Source organism: Eucalyptus grandis, chromosome 8 (genome assembly GCF_016545825.1).
Source record: "Eucalyptus grandis isolate ANBG69807.140 chromosome 8, ASM1654582v1, whole genome shotgun sequence".
Classification (NCBI taxonomy): Eukaryota; Viridiplantae; Streptophyta; class Magnoliopsida; order Myrtales; family Myrtaceae; genus Eucalyptus; species Eucalyptus grandis.
The window spans coordinates 906,618-921,594 of NC_052619.1; the positions used below are offsets into that span (position 1 = coordinate 906,618).

At 39.7% G+C, this 14,977-nt stretch overlaps 1 pseudogene; it reads left to right on the forward strand.

Moving 5' to 3' along the window:
* Positions 1-5,823: 5,823 nt before the first annotated feature.
* On the forward strand, positions 5,824-12,696 carry LOC108956857 (annotated as a pseudogene).
* The last annotated feature ends 2,281 nt before the right edge of the window (positions 12,697-14,977 follow it).

Consider the following 14,977-nt stretch of genomic DNA (forward strand, 5'->3'; position numbering starts at 1 on the left):
ATAAGAAGAGAGTATTCAAACAGGCCCTTAGTCTTTTGCCAGTAATTTGCTAGTCTTACAAGAAGGAGACCCTGCCGTTCCCGAGCATTGTTATGAATTCAAATCCTGCTTGTTCTGGGTGCACTTGATAGGGCTTCCAAGGGCTGCAATGTCGGAGCCGTGTATTAGCAAGATTGCTGGAAAATTGGGAGAGGTAGAGGATGTTAGAATTGATGCTCGGAACAATGATTCTCGAAAGATAGGCAAAGCAAAAGTGAAGCTGAATCTAATGCAGCCCCTTAGAACTGGCACAATCATTCACGTGGGAGATCGCAACTGGTGGATTGACTTTAAATATGAGAGACTCCCACACTTTTTCTATTCCTGCGGTTATATAGGCCACTATGCTAACTATTGTCCGACATATCCCTATGAAGAATCTGGACTTCCACAGGACAAACCAGGCCACTATGATTCTTGGTTAAAGGCAGAGGTGAAAACTCTTAGCCCTTGCTGGAATACCTTCTACGGTGACATCGATTTTACCTTGATAAAAGATGAAATGGTTCCTGAAACCCCTGTTATCCCCTCTTGTGATGTATCAAACAGGAAAAGTTCATGTGATGAGAGTCAAGCCCTTGTGCTTTATCAACCTGAGACACAAACAATACCAGAAGAACTAGATTCAGCAGAGCTTATTGCACAAAAGAAAGGGAAAAGGACATAGCAGCCTTCAGATTTTCTAAAGACATATCAAATACAGGATGAGGGTGTAGCGACTCAGGGGGTAGTGAAACTTGGTCCAACAAAACCAACACCCAAAAAATTGAAACGGTTTGCTCCCTATGAGAAGAGGGTTTCACTGACAGCTCTAGTGGATTTGGACCAACTTATGGAAACACCAATTCAAGTATGGGAAGGTGAATATGTAGGGGCTTTGGTGGCTAGCCCTAATAAGCCACCAAAGGAGCCATGAAAATGTTAAGCTGGAACTGTCAAGGTCTAGGCTCTCCCTTGACAGTCCAGCACCTACGAGCCTTAGTGGCTTGTGAGAGACCTAATCTGGTTTTTCTTATGGAGACAAAGAATCAATACCAGGTGGTGGAAAATATCAAAAAAAGACTAAGATTTACTTCTATGTTTGCTATTAACCCTATCGGCATTGCGGGAGGACTAGTAATCTTATGGGATGAGTCGGTGCATATCTCTATCGAGTATAGCTGCCACGAGATGATTGAAATTTCATGCACAAATGCTGGAAATGGAACTAAAATGAAGATTTCGATGCTACACGCGTCAACAAATTTCCAAGAAAGAGTCTCTTTGGAACTTTCTTAGAGCAAGAAATGGAAACACTTCACAACCTTGGCTATGCATAGGAGATTTCAATGAGGTTTTATACCATTGGGAGAAGGTGGGTCGAAGATCAGTGGAGAGATTCCGAATGACAGCCTTTCGAGAATTTGTTTGATTCATGTTCGTTAATAGACATTGAAAGTAAGGGGTGTGCATTTACGTGGACTAATAACAGGGAAGGCGAGGAATTAGTCAAGAAGAGACTTGATCGAGTATTTTGCAACCTAGAATGGAGGCTCTTATTTCCTAATGATGAAGCCTTTGTCTATCCAGCAATAGGTTCTGATCATGGTCCTCTAATGCTTTGTTTAAATTCAGTGGTACCGAAAAGACAAAAATTATTCAGATTTGAACCTTACTGGGTAGATCATCCTAAGTGTGCAGCTGTAGTAGATCAGGTTTGGAAGGCAGTACATGGGCAGCACCAAAACCTGGTAAGGAAAACAAAGCAAGTAACTCAAGATTTGAGAAAGTGGAGTAGAAGATCTTTTAGAAATGCATCCAAACAGATTGATGAGTTTAGAAACCAGCTCATCCAGATAATGAATAGAGTAGACCAGACAAATATGGGAGAGGAATACTATAATTTAACTGAGAAAATTGGCACATTTTGGCGCCAAGAAGAAATGTATTGGGGCATTAGATCTGGAATTAATTGGCTGAAGTGGGGTGATCGGAACTCGAAATTTTTCCATGCAACGACCATTCGAGGCGACAAAGAAACAAAATCAACATGCTCAAACTTGATGAGAATGTGTGGAGCCGCAAGCCTCGAGTTATCAAACAACACGTCACAACCTACTACAAGAATCTATACCAATGGGGGCACCGACACTATCGCCGAGTCTTAGAGCAATGTCCCAGCATGGTAGCAGAGAAATGAATGAGGCGCTCATAAGACCGAGTCACAAAGGAAGAAGTGCAGCGAGGTTGTTTTTCAAATGGGGGCAACTAAAGCCCCAGGACCGAATGGTTTAAGTGGCCTATTCTATCAAAGTCAGCGGCATATCATTCATGAAGACATATTTCAGCTTGTAAACTCTTTTTTCAGAGAAGGAACCTTTGATCCGGAACTAAACCTAACCCATATTACACTCATCCCCAAGGTGGCAAATCCTGAAAGCATATCAGAATTCAGGCCTATCAGCTTGTGCAACTTCAGCTATAAAATTATCACAAAAGTCATGGCGAATCGACTCAAACCTTGGCTCCATCTTATTATTTCTCCTGAACAAAGCGCTTTTGTTAGCAATCGACAGATACAAGATAACATCTTTATAGTCCAAGAAGTTATCCATCAACTACGAGTTAGAAAAAGGCGAAGAAAATTCCAGGCTGTGCTGAAACTAGATATGCATAAAGCATACGATAGAGTAGAGTGGGACTTTCTATGTGATTGCATGAAGAAGATGGGTTTCAGTGATAGATGGGTGCAGCTGATCAGATTTTGCATCTCCTCAGCCTAATTTGGAATTTTAAGCAATGGTGAAGCAGGGGAAACCTTTATTCCATCGAGAGGTATACGACAAGGCGATCCGCTCTCACCTTATCTGTTCATACTTTTGGCCAATGTCCTCTCCCACATGGTGCAAAATGTTGTTAGTGGTGATAGCCTAAAAGGTATCAAATTAAACCCTCACTGCCCCACTCTTTCCCATTTATTTTTCGCGGATGATGCTATTTTCTTTATGGATGGAACATTTAGAGAAGCTCAGAATCTTGCAAACTTACTGAATTGCTATTGCTTTGCGACAGGCCAGTCAGTTAATCGTAACAAATCTGGGGTGTTCTTTGGGGAAAGCTGTCCACAGGTTTTAAAAAGAAACATAGCATCGGAATTGAGGGTTCCTATCTTAGAAAAGACTGGAAAATACTTGGGGATACCATCCGATTGGGGTCCAACAAAAAAACAGATGTTCAATTGGATCATGGCATGGGTGGATAGAAAACTTGAGGGTTGGAAGGAGCAGTTAATTTCAAAGGCGGGGAAAGAAGTACTAATAAAAATGGTTGTTCAGGCTCTTCCCCAATATGCCATGAATATATTCAAAATACCCCTATCCATTTGTCGAGCGATTGAAAGGAAAATTTCAGATTTTTGGTGGCGAAAGAATGCAGCACAGAGAGGTGTTCACTGGAAGAGTTGGGATGTCTTAAAGATGAGAAAGGACCAAGGTGGATTGGGATTCAGAGATTTAATGGAACTAAATAGGGCAATGCTGGGAAAACAAACCTGGAGACTCCATCAAACTCCAGAAGCCTTATGGAGCAGAATGTTTAAAGGACTCTACTTCCCTAATGGTAGCCTATGGACTGCTACTAAGGGTGCCAGACCATCATGGGTTTGGCAAAGCCTTCTACTTGGCCGAGATGCTCTTGAACCTGATTTGAAATGGGAGATTGGGGATGGCAAATCTATAAACTTAAGAGAAGATCGTTGGCTCATGTCAGGCAAAATTGGAGGACCGGCGAATCAAAATGACCCAAAGCTAGTTGCAGATATTATCGAGCCACACTCGCGCACATGGAAAAATCAACTCATTAATGAGCTTTTTGACAGTAACATTTCAGAGGAGATCCAGCAAACGACACTCAGTATAAACACCAGACTTGACCACTTAATATGGATAGGGCATCACTCGGGGAACTACAAAATCAAACATGGATACCATAGACTACGAGCAGCAACCATAACAAACACAGAGAATCAGCCATCATCTTCTTTTCAAGTCCCCAACAGACTATGGAAGGAAATATGGCACCTACATACTAATCCCAGAATCAAGCACTTCATGTGGAGCTTATGTACTGAAGGCCTTCCTACAAGACTCAACCTGTGCCGGAGGAAAATCTTACCTGAGCCTACTTGCCCTTTCTGTCGCAAACATCCAGAGTCCTCCGAGCACCTATTTATCCTGTGCCAGTGGATAAACGCAATATGGTTGAACTTCAGTGATCAAATCAGCACATCCCCGACATCAGTTACAAGAATAGATCAGTGGGTATGCAACTACCTCTTCTCCGGCATCTCAGCAAGTCAAAAGGCGACCTTCGCAACCACTCTGTGGTACATATGGAAAGCACGAAACAGCCTAATCTTTCAAGGACGGAAAATAGAACAAAACAAGATAATTAGTGAAGCTCGCCTAGCTCAACAACTATTCGAGAAGTGGCAACCACAAAGGACAGCGCTTACCTCGGAACGATACTCATGGGTACCTCTAGATTTGGACGCGTGGAAGATCAACGTGGATTGCTCATGGCGGGAGCGGATCGGAGGGATCCATCGCTAGCATTTGTAGAGGAGCTGATGGGGTGTGCACCGCTGGTTTTGTGCAGAAAATCCGAGCTCAATCGGCTCACATGGCCGAAACCCTAGCTATCCGGCATTCGCTCGAGTGGTTGAAGGAGAAGAGAGCACATTACAGAGAACCACTTTCACCCGCACGAACCGAAGCCATCTTCTACGTATCTAGCGGCCCCCTTCTTGGCTGTTCGGTCAATTACCGGGCCGCACAAAACTCCATGGGCCTCGCGGCCCTTTGTCTGGACTACCGCAAGCTGCTGGGCCAAATGAAGGATGTCCTCTTGCAATTTGAACCGCGCGAGTCCAACCGAGCCGCGGACTGGATTGCAAAATCACACAGCTCCGGTTCCTTGCTTTGGGTAATTGGGTTACTAATCCCCCGCACGAACTCTTTCTTATCTTATGTGTTGATTTTCCTAATATTTGTATTCCACCTACTTAGTATCAATCAAACCATTCTCACTTCGACCAAAAAAAAAAGTGCAAAAATGTAGAGCCTTAATTCAGATATTGAGAAGCATAATTTTTGAAAGGGTTTTTACCAATAAATTCATAAATAACACACTTATGACATATTTACGTCAAATAAATTTTCGTCTAAAAAGAATGTACGAAATAGAAACCACACGATATATTTTCCCAAATTAATTTTTGTTTTACAAAATTCCTGATCTAAATTTTACCTCCGTTAGCATTCCATTCATTATCCTGTTAACATCCATATGTTTCAACACACTTGGTAGACGATTGCAAGGCAGATTTTATAGTGAGAATGTCATAATCAATGTGGAAAATTTCACGTGTGTGGACACGTAGGCATTTTAATAAAATGTAGATTTAGATCAAGAGTACAAGTTTAGCATTTTCGGTCTAACAAAAATTAGTTTGGCAGCAAATGTATCGCACGGTGCCAGTTGGGCATTTTTAATGAACTTAACCCTTTCCGAAATGTAGATTTTTTTTTTTTTTTTCAATTTTCTCTAGTTAAAGAAGGGCAGCTCACAACCAGAAAGAGAAAACAAAGAAAAGAAATAGAGAACAAAGGGGAAATTCATTTGGAGGCCCATGTGTCAAGTCCAACTCCGACGCAACACACCATGGGCTTTCCCTCTTGGGCTTAATCCGATTCCAGACAGCTCCGAAAAGGGAGACACAGAGAAAAATGTCCTTCTTCTTCCCCGTCGTACTTGGCAACGCTTCGACCGATCGAACTTCCAGCGCCGCGCAGCGTTCCCTCCGCCGTCGTCGTTCGGCGGCTCTTCCTCGACACTCCGAGCTTCAGTCCACGTCCGAAGCCCGACACTTCAGGTCCTTTCTCTCTCTCTCGCGTGAATTGTCGGCCTCGGTTGTTGATCAGGCAGTAACCTCACCTTGTGAGCTGGTCGCGGAGGTTCCGCATCGTCCTTCATTTAACGCATTGATGCAGTCAATTCGGAAGGCCCTCAAGTTTTTCCTTCCGTATTCGCTTCTCCGATAGAATTTTCATCGCGTGCCTTGCTGTTCCCTTCGTCGGGCAGTTTACTGATTGCTTAATCTTGTGCTGAATTAATTCCGAGTGTTAGTGTAGTGGGTGAGGGCAAGGCCTGGTTCATGGTTTTGGTTTTTGGTTCGGTTCTTTGCCTTGTAAGTCTGTAAATGAAGAAGCTTCAATCTTTACTTCTTAAAACCAAATCCTGTGTCTTTGCAGAGTTTTCTTTCCAATCATCAGCTGGGCATCTTTGCCTTGATATATTGTTCGTTGTTGCAATCTTCCTGATGGCAACTACGGCTTCTTCCCCACCTCTGCATATTTTAGGTACTGAAAAGTCTCTATCTTGATGCTCGTCCTGTGACTTGATGATTCGAACTTGACTTGTGTTGGTACAACTTGCTTTCTAGTTCGCGAACCGGAGGGTTCTCTCTGTGGAATGGACTCCCATTCGCTAATGGTCAACCCAGTGTCAAGCTTGAGAGGACTCCGTGCACAAGCACCGTGTTCAGCGCAGATGGGTCCAGGCTGATGGTGATAAGGTCCAACTCCATGGTTGGCGTGTATGACTGCAGCAACTTCAAGGAAATCAGGAATTTCGAGATCCCCAATTTGGCCACGGCAGCATTGTCCCCGTGCGGGACTTATCTCCAGACTTTCCAGAAATCCTCAACGCCACAGAAGAAGAATGTGATCTTGTGGAAAGTTGAGTCTGGGGAGTCTGTTTATCAGCTACTCCAGAAGAACATAACTAAAACGACATGGTACATGATATTATTCAGGATCATCAGTTGGTCAATGATAGATTACTCATGATAGCGTGTACGCATTATATAGCATTGCACCATTAATTTTCCTCATTTATGTGCATTGCCTCTCCATATTTTCACCACTTAATGGTTTGTGTGCTGCTCTCCAGGCCCTCCATCCGATTTAGTTCTGATGAAGCTGTTGCGTGTCGACTTGCGACAAATGAGATACAATTTTTTGATGGTTGTGACTTTTCAAAAGGTTTCAAATATAGGCTGAGAGTTCCTGGAGTTGCTGCAGTTGAGCTCTCTAAAACTCCGGGGTCCCACATTGCAGCATTTGTTCCAGAATCTAAGGTTTGTGTTTCATGGCTATCTTGAATTAGTAAGGGACTAGTTCATAACCTTGACTAATGTGCCAACTCACGAAAAGTTCTATGACCAGGCCAGAGCAGACAACAATGTGATGAACAGTATAAGTAGCTATAATGTCTAGTTGCATTCCTTTTTTATTAGACATTAGTTTCAAGCTGACTTTATGACCTGGAACCTTTTAATAACAAACTCTTAGATTGGTTGGTTTGGTATCTGCTGCTGATTCGAATAACTAGTAGAGATTCGGATTCTCAAAGGATGACACAGGTGCTTTTAACTGCTCCTTTTGATGTTGAATGAATACAGAGATCACTTGTATTACATGATTGCAAAGAGCATGATGACTTAGGAAGATCCATGTTTAGCACCATGTACGCACCATGTACTGTAGAGAAAAATAGTCTTTATTTGCAGCGACCTAACGTTTAGTGTGTTTTACGGTCAGCCATTACTGCTTTAAAGCATGCGGGTTTTATAATTTTGAATGGCGTTTCCTTCTTGTCTGGAGAGAAATGAGTTTGGTGCTTAAAAGTAGGTTTGTAGAAAGTTTTGTCCTTTGTTATTATATACGAATGGTCCTTTATGTATATCAAGTAACTTGACCTTGATAAGATAATTGTGGTATATAGGGTGTCCCTACCAGTGTCCAAATATTTGTGTGTAGGGAGGATCCGCAGAGTCAACCTGTTGCGCGGCGAAGTTTCTTCCGCTGCTCGTCCGTGCAGCTGCACTAGAATTATGGGTCTACTGGACTTCTGGTTGTGGTGCAGTCTGATGTTGATAAAACCAACCGGAGTTACTATGGGGAATTGAAGTTAAACTACCTGACAATAGATGGGACTCATGAAGGGCTTGTGCCTCTTCGCAAGTCTTTATTTGTTTTCTTACTAAAACTGCCTATGTAATTATTTTCTTGAAACTTATCTTTTGCAGTTTTGGTGCTTTATCAGGTAAAGAGGGACCTATTCATGATGTTCAATGGTCATACTCTGGTTCAGAGTTTGCTGTTGTTCATGGCTGTATCCTTCACTGTTTTCAACTAGTATCATCTCATTTATCACATGGGAGTATGATGGACAAACATCCATCTTCTTATTAAGATTGTATCCTCAAGGATCTCTGCTAGTGTTATTCAGCTGGTGGAACTTTGCAATGATTGTTCTTACTCTTTAGTAGTTAATTTGAGCTCTAGAAGGTACTAGGCCGTTTGATCTCAGTTGGATCTTTGGCCTGTGATAGAAGATTAGGATGCTCAACTAATATGAAGTTTGGTAAATTGTGATTAACTCTAAATTTGTTGTGTTATGGTTCAGAAGTTTCTTGTATTGACACTTCATTATCTACATTAGACATGTAGGCATCACTTCTCATGCATTATTGGAACTTTGTCGTTGCAACTGTTAGCTTTCATTTTGACTTTTCCTTGATCTGATCTAGTCATGCCTGCTAAGGCAACCATTTTTGACAAGAAGTGCAATCCACTTCTTGAGCTTGGAACAGGCCCTTATAATATCATCAGATGGAATCCAAAGGGAAGTGTATCCTTGTGAAACATTATTTGCTATGAGTTGATACTGAATCTAGTTTTCCATTCTGGTCAATTATTTTCTTTTTTTACTTTCTTTATCCTTTTCCATTATTATTAGAGTGGCTTTTTTGGGTTGTTTATTTTATATTATATATATTTTTGGTTTTTTTTTGGTGTTTTTTTTTTTTTGTTTTTTTTTTTTTTGGGGAGATGGTTTGTTTGGATGAGAGTCAGCTGCATTGCTACCCTTAATTCACTGGTTTACAGTTATATGTTTGGCAGGTTTTGGTAACTTACCTGGTGACATGGTAGGCTATTTTCTTTTTCACTATTGCTTTCCTTTTCGAATTTTTTTGTTTCAGAATTATTTTTCAGCTGAAGTGACAATTTCGTATATTCCCTTTTATTAGTACTGGGGATGAAGGTTTCTTCCTCAACACCCTACTTTTGGGTTCTATCCCTGTTGGTCGTTCTTTTATTGAGGAAACCAATAGACAGGTTTTCCTTATTTATTGTTCTGCCCTTTTGCCGTTACTCATGTGTGTCTTCAATTGTTTACAACTATTCTTGCAAATTCATGTAGGCACTGCGGCTTTGTATTGTCGGAAGGATCCGAGTATGGTTTTTTGTTTTCCTTTTAAAAAGAAAAAATATGTTGATAAGCTCGTTTAAGGAAGGTTAGGAAATCTGTTGCTTTTCTGCAAGAGCATTGTTTGCATTTGGAAAACAGTTTTCCCACATTAGTACTTCTAATAGTGTGTGAGGTTATTGGGATTGGACTCTTGGTTGGTTAGTATTTGTAGACCGAGAAGTTGGAACACCATAATATGTCTCATGATAAAGGAAAGTGAAGCTTTTAAAGTTCTGCTGATTTACTGATGAGTAGAAGCTAGTCTGGCCTGTGGGCTCAGGCCCCTTATGAAGTCAACTTAGTAGATTGAGAGCATTTGGAAGAAATATGATGGCCGAAAACTTGAAGGAGGGGCAAAGTTTAGTATTTTTGACATAACTGAGCCAATAATGTTATAGAATCTGCGTTATTATTGGTAAAGCTTAGAGGGCTCAACGCAGATGGTGTAGCAAGAAATTTGGGCTGCAGGAAGCATCTCTTCTGTTAGAGCAAGAGAAGCTTTCATTTAATCACTCTCGTCATCAGTTGATGCCATCTGAAGAGAGATAGATGAGGCCTTTTACTATTTTAATTTGATGGTTATGTTATGAATGGTACTGAAAATAACCAATATCAGCACACTTACTACTTATTGAAGTTTCTTCATTCTTAATGACTGTATCCCATATAAAAAAGCAGTGATTGTAGCTTTCTAGATTTTATTTTCTCCATTTACTTTCACTTTAACGTAGCTCCTGCAACTGTGGTCTGTGTCCAACTAAGCATGCTTCCTCATCATAAGCAGTTACTTTTTTGAATTTCTAGGCATTTTGGGATTACAGGGAGAAGAAACGGCTGGGAACAACAAAAGCTGAATGCTCTGTGACCAGTGAGTGGTCTCCAAATGGCTGCTATTTCATGACTGCCACAACAGCTCCAAGACTACAAATTGACAATTGGTATGTTGGTTCTTCTTTATATCTAGATGTTGTGTCATCAACAGATCAGTCGACTTACTATGTGGGTACAACATGATAGTAATTTGTCCTCTTGGTCTTATGGGAATGAGTTCTGTTGTACTTGGTAAGAACTTTGGATAGCTTTAGTGGTTGAATAAATAGTGGGATTATCATCGATAGCAAATTATAAGTTGTATAATTTTAGTCTAAAGAACCATTCATAGTTTAAACAAGGTGTGTTTGGCAAATCTTTTTCATTGAGCAAACGGTTCAATTCAATGTATGTTTTGATTATTATACCTTCTACCTCTGGTATTAGTGTCGGTCAAACTACTTGATAGTTAAAAATATTCTTGCTCATCCTACATTTTGGATTGTCCTAGGAGAGATGTGAGACCTTATCTAGTGCCCAACGATACGATAATCCGTTAAGCGCCACTAAGTAATGTGCTGCTAGTTTTGGTGAGATAGTGTCATGGGAATGTATTTTTTGTCTTTTGATTGATTTATCTTTCTTGTGGTAGTATTAAAATTTTCCACCATAATGGATCACTATTCTTTAAGAAGATGTTTGACAAGTTATACCAGGTTAGTCTTCTCTGCATGATCTCGTATGAATTGTATTAAATCAGCCCAATCCTTGGTGGAATAGAAATGGCTAACAACTTGCACAGGTTGAATGGAAACCAGAATCACCCGAGAGATTTTGTGAAGTTGCTGAACTGGTAAAGTTTGTTGACTCTCTAAAGGTGGAAGAACGAAAACCACAAGGCGTTGATTTGTTTTGGTAATCAGAGTGCTAAAGAAGACACTCCTTTCTAGAGCTATGTATATTTTAGGATCTGCTGAAGAACTTTTGCCACTTAAACAGGACAAACAGCAAAATCATCTCAAAATTCTGCAAATGTAACTTCTACCAACATGCCTGCGCAGAAACCTGCTGCCTATCGTCCACCACATGCTAAGAATGCAGCTGCTGTCCAGGCGGAGGTGATGATCAAATATTTATAACATGTTCAATCTATACCATAGCAATGTGGGATGCTTGCCTGATAATTGGTTTTTCTATTAGTCCAGTAATAGCATCGTCTGAACTAGTTGGCTGTTTATACGGAACATTCAGGTGGAATTTGCTTTAAAACTTAGAAATTGTTATTTAAGGCTCACTTTTGTTATTCTGGCTCATGGTCTGGCTGTAGTTTCACAAGATGGTTGTTTGACTCTAATGGTTCTCCCTCATTTGAATTATCTGCAATGAGATGTTGCAACACTATTAAGAGATTATCTCCATTTCTATTAGGAAAAAGCGGAACGAAACTTTGTGGAACTCATGCAGGATTTGTTACATTTAAACTCAAGTAAGATTGAAAGGCATAAGACGGGCAAGGCTACTGCACATGTTTTGCTAGTACTATCATCTGTATGATTTTATATCCTTTCTTATGCTCAGTTTGAATGTGCTGCTAGACATTTTTGGCTCATGTAAAAAATGCCTAGCCTTACTACCTCCATTTTAGCTACAGTTGAAGCCATCATAGTCCTCTCCATGTCAGATTGACTGTTAATTTGATTTAGCACGAAATGTTTATCATGCAGTTGCAGTCAGCTGAGACATTATGAAGGAATTAAAACTAAAGTGCAATCTTCTTGTTCTTGTTCTACTCTTCCCCTATTGAAGTCAAGTGTGGAACTCAGTAGTTCTACTTCTTCCTATAATTTTTTTTTCTCGGGGGGGGAAGTGTTAGGGGTTATTGTACTGTTTGATTTTAACTTTTGTCTATGAAAGTCTGATTTCCTTTGCTTATGTCGTGCAGCTGTTTGGAGAGAGCTCTTCGGAGTAAGTTTTCTGTTACATGTTTCATTCATTGCTACATCGTCCTTTAGCCAATTGTGGCCCCTAACTCACAATGCTGGTTGATATTTGATAACAGAACACTGAGCAAGAATGCTCTGAGAAACAAGAAGAAAAGGGAGAAACAAAGAGAGAAAAGCTGCGGAGGCTGGTTCTGCCTCGAGTGATTCCTGATATTATACTTAGTGGGAGTTCCATGTCTAGAATCTTGGTCACTGGTTTAATTTCCCTCACATAACAAAGCGGCCATAGGGAAAAGCAGCAGCGGAGTGCCTTCTGGCATTTCCCCTGGAGTGGAGCTACTCCAATGATGCTGGAATATTAGGCTTTTGAGTGAAGATTGGAAGACATAATTTTGAGGGGACGATCAGAACACTTCTTTGCTCTCTATTTACTGTTCTCTAAATTCATTGGGATGAGGGGTAATATTGTATGAAACTAGGAACTTTTTTCAAATAATGTTCGAATTTCAGCAGTGCCATATCTGTGAAATAGCAAAAAAATTTCCAGTCACTTAGAATCTACTGATTTGGCAAATGAGTCTTGTTCCCATGTGTCTTGGTCTATAAATCTATATATAACGAAAGCTATTGCAGAGAGAGCATTGTCAGAGCTTGGGTGCTATTTCTTGCCAATTTGCTTGGTTGGAAATGTTGGGTGGGTTCCTCTTTCGCCAAGGCACCTCCTCTATATTACCCCTTCATTATTTCACTATTTAATTGTAACTTCTTATATTAAAGAAATGATTCTGAGTTTAACAAATAATTTAATATCGATGGAAGACAAACCATTATTTTGAAATTAGCGTACTCAATCAAGATACAATCAGGAGTACATGGAAAATATAGGTTAGACCATAATTGCTCCAAATTAAATTATTAATCATATTTTCATTTGTCCGGCCCAATTTTCTTAAAAAGCTCCAAAGTTGACAAATTTCTTCCGAGCGGCATTCTCTGGAGTAGGGAAAATTTGGTGTTTAATTTGACTTGAGCCAATGTAAAGCGTTACCTTGCATTTGATATTTTTATGTTGCGACAAAGTGAGAACTTCTTTTAGCTCCGTTTGATTCGACTTTAGAAAAGTGCAAATATTTTTGAGTTAATGAATTTTTTAAAATATAAATAATATCTAGTAAATTGTGATATTAAAATGCATTGGAAAATAATTTTAACTTAACTGTCGTTTAGTAAAAATTACAGTTTGTAAATGACTTTTGCTAATTTTTTTTAAAAAGTTTCAAATATTTCTTTATGGAGGTTATCTGCCGTTAGCCAAAATAGCCATTGGACAGCCTCGTTTAAGGTCGCGTGACTCAGGCCAACGTTTGCCTAGTTCAAGCGATTTAGGCGATGCCTAAGGTCACGCAAGCCTAGGCAATGATAATGCATTTTCCATATAAAAAATTATTTTCTTGTCTTATTTAAAGAAACAAATCAAAGTGATACTATCCAAATAATAAGAAATATATGAAAAACTCAATTGCAATTTTTAAAATAGTATATATTATTCTTCGGCCAAAGAAAATCAACCGAGAATCGTTTTCTTTTTCTTTTTTCTTTTTTTTTAAATTTTAGCTTTGATTTATGTGATCTTAAAATTGATTTTGTAATATCTTAGATCCATGTACATCTTCTCTACTAATTCATTATTTTTATCTTGATTTTTTCTTTACTTCAATTGTTTTATGCATAATCGATATTATTGATTTTAAGTGATTTTAATTTTAGACAATTGGAGAGTCCTTTCTAGAGTAATTTAATTTGAGTGAAATGAATAAGAAGTCATTTCATTGCACAATGATTTTGTTAGTAGTTACAAAGTCAACATTTTAAGTGTTGTTTCATCTTTTAAATTTAATATATTTATATAATGATATTAATGATCTTTTTTTTTAGTAAGTGATAATATTTTCTAATTTTATCAAATTTACTTTTTTTCTTCATATTTAAGAAAATTAGTTATGTGGGTTCTCTATTGATATTTTTGTCTCTCAATTTGAGCTTATATATATATATATATGAGTCAAAATTGAACCGGTTTATTAGTTCCCTTCAAAATATTTTGTGGTTGGCCTTTGAACGTCCTCTCAAAACGACAGTAGGACGGTCAGGCTAGCAACATCCAATACATGTTAGGAGACATGCATGTGTGGGGGCACGTGTTAGGTCAAAGGCGTTAAGCCTGTGCCATCGGTTATTGTAGAAAAAAAAATTAAAAACATGCACTCTTTACAAGGTAGACTAGGAGACATGTGTCATAGGTCGATCGATTAGGATCGTGATCGTGCGGTGACTTAGGTTCTTGGGATGCCTAAGTCAAGCCTTATTTGGATCGATCGCTCACTCACTCACTCGCTCACCTAGATCGTAGAGAGAGAAAGTTTCTAGAGAAAGAGTTTTCAAAGAAAGAAATGAGCCTTTGATTGCAGAATGGTTGAATGGATCCAAATGAGGAGGAGGGCACCTCTTCTTATACTAGAATCCCTTTGATTATAATCATTGATCGAGATTTCATCCAACGGACGAGATTGTACCGTCCAACCTACCAACTACTGACACTAATGGCAAGAGAGTTCTAGACTTCAACTTAATTACTATATCGCCCGCCTTTGGAACGTTCCGGAAGCTCTTTTGTGGGAAACCATGGTGATCTTGGGAGGTCCTCCTCGAAGATGCATGATCCTTTAGCCATAGAAACCTCTTGATTGTGACATTCTCCCCCACTCATTCGAGCGACACCCTTGTCGCTCATGACTAGAAGAACGGTCTTCTTGGCACAAGCACAAGCCCTC